Source organism: Oratosquilla oratoria, chromosome 14, assembly GCF_046742065.1.
Source record: "Oratosquilla oratoria isolate Oo_2021 chromosome 14, ASM4674206v1, whole genome shotgun sequence".
Taxonomy (NCBI): domain Eukaryota; kingdom Metazoa; phylum Arthropoda; class Malacostraca; order Stomatopoda; family Squillidae; genus Oratosquilla; species Oratosquilla oratoria.
In genome coordinates, this window is record NC_134790.1 from 1,055,763 (window position 1) to 1,058,262 (window position 2,500).

The following is a 2,500-nucleotide window of genomic DNA, read 5'->3' on the forward strand; positions in this document are numbered from 1 at the left end:
AACCTAAACCTAAACCTAACCTAAACCTACATTACAGCTTAACTAAACTTTACTAAACCTAATCTAAACCTTACCTAAACCTAACCTAAACCTAAAGCTAAACTAAATCTAACCTAAACCTAGCCTAACCTAAACTTAACCTAAACCTACATTATACCTTAACTAAACTTTACCTGACCTAATCTGTGGGGCTGCGGGTTTCTAGTTGGTGAATTTGCGGCGACAACCATTATCATTATTACTTAGCTCAGTTAAGTTAGTTGATAGGAAGTAAAGGAAACTCGGGCTGATGGAAATACTTTTGTTCCTGACTAGTTTCGCCTGAGTGGCTTCTTCAGAGGAATCAAAGTATTTCCCTCAGCCCGTGTTTCCCTTTACCTCCTATCCACATTCGTCACAATGTATACACATCAGTCAAATTAGGTTAACTTAGAAAGGAATACTATTTGCAGTATTTCATAATGACCCATAAATAACTCAGGCAGTCAGGAGAACCAATATTCTTTCGTGATTCTTTATGGAAATTACAGTGACCAATCAGAGTGGCTTTTCACTCTTACGTCATCAGTAGGGGGCGGAGTCTTGACTGATTTCTTGTTTACGTATTCCTTCAACGTTATTCTATTTGGTCTAACCTTGAGTCTTGCCGAAGAACACAAATGAATAATTGGAATAGAATGAATAATACCTGGATATATAATTTATCGTCTTTTTTCGTGAGTTTAAGCATTTTACTATATTTCACACACACGCCTGAAAGCGCACACACACACACACACACACACACACACACACACACACACACACACACACACACACACACACACACACACACACACACACACACACACACACACACACACACACACACACACACACACACACACGACTCGGTGGCGTAGTTGGTAGAGCGCTGAACTGTCACCATAGTGGCCCGCAGTTCTTGGTTCGAATCCTGCCCAGGGCCGAAATTATTTCGGTACCGCTGCGCTTCGGGTCGTTACTCTGACTCTCGTGGGCGGGGAGTTGGGTGTGTGTGTGTGCAAGGTCATAGCATTACCCATAGATCGGACCTACGAGCTCTGAGCTCTCTTCCAAGAGGGAAATAGCTGTCGATCACGAGTCCAACACGTGATCCAAAGACCAAGTGAATACACACACACACACACACACACACACTGCGAGTCGTTATTCCAACTATCATGAAAGGGGAGTTGGGGGTGTGTGTGTGCGTGTAAGGTCACAGCATTACCCATAGATCAGTCATACTGTATAGGAGCTCTAAGCTCTCTTTCGGGAGGGAAATAGCTGTCGATCTTGAGTCCAGCACGTGATCTAAGACTATGGTGAAACACACATACGCGCACACACACACACGCTCACACACACACACACACACACACACACACACACACACACACACACACACACACACACACACACACACACACACACACACACACACACACACACACACAACGTCAACATGTGGTGTCGGTGGAAGCATCTGCTCTTGCCTTCCAAACTTCAAGAAGGAACGCAGGTGTAAAGGCTGAAGCCAGGAGATCGGAAGCGATACAGGTGTCACAGGTGCAGGTGTGATACGTGATAAGGTGTGAAGCAGGGAAGGATAGCAGGTGTTACTTGCAAATCTGAATAGAATAGTCTGGCGTCAGTTTTTGAATAAAATATTGAAAAAGATAAATGGTCAATTTGTGTTGAGTCCGCCGTTTGGTGTAATTATAGAACCTTTAATGAATCAAGTCTGTCTCGTGTGAAAATTTTTGCAAAACCAATAAGAGAGGCAGAGAGACTGAGAGACAAAAGGACAAATATAAAGGCAAACAGATAGACGTAGAGGCAGACAGATGTAGACAGGCACAAGCAGATAGGAGAAAGATAAACAGGCTGAGAAACAGAACTAGACAGACAGACAGAACCAGATAGACGGACATGCAGATAGACACAGAGGCAAACGCAGACAGGCAGACACAAACACACAAACACACACAGACATCGAAGGTATGCAGGAACGCACAGACAAACTTTTATAATGGCATGCACAGACAGACATACTGGCATACAAGCACGCAGACACCACAGACAGACAGACAGACAGACAGAGAGACAATACACATGCACGCAAGCATTCAAAAAACGGAAAAAAAGCGAGAGAGAGAGAGAGAGAGAGAGAGAGAGAGAGAGAGAGAGAGAGAGAGAGAGAGAGAGAGAGAGAGAGAGAGAGAGAGAGAGAGAGAGAGAGAGAGAGAGAGAGAGGGAGAGAGACGTGAGAAAACAGGGACATACATGATACCTACTGCAACAAATTCCTTTTCATACATAATACAATAATACCAAGTGCGTGCGTATTGTCCTTACGTGGCCATGAATATCCAAGTTGCTCGCTCGTGCTTCGGCGTTCTCTCCCTGTTTCCCCACCTTGCGAGACCCCCCGATTATAAGGGCCCCCCGTATACACAGACACGATGGCTTTAAGTCG

The 2,500-nt window shown here is 44.5% G+C and overlaps 1 protein-coding gene across 1 annotated transcript in view; it reads left to right on the top strand.

The window, feature by feature from the left end:
* LOC143032515 (protein O-mannosyl-transferase TMTC1-like) overlaps positions 1-2,500 on the top strand; it is a 342,194-nt gene that overhangs the window by 127,434 nt on the left and 212,260 nt on the right. The gene's annotated exons all lie outside the window — the stretch shown is intronic.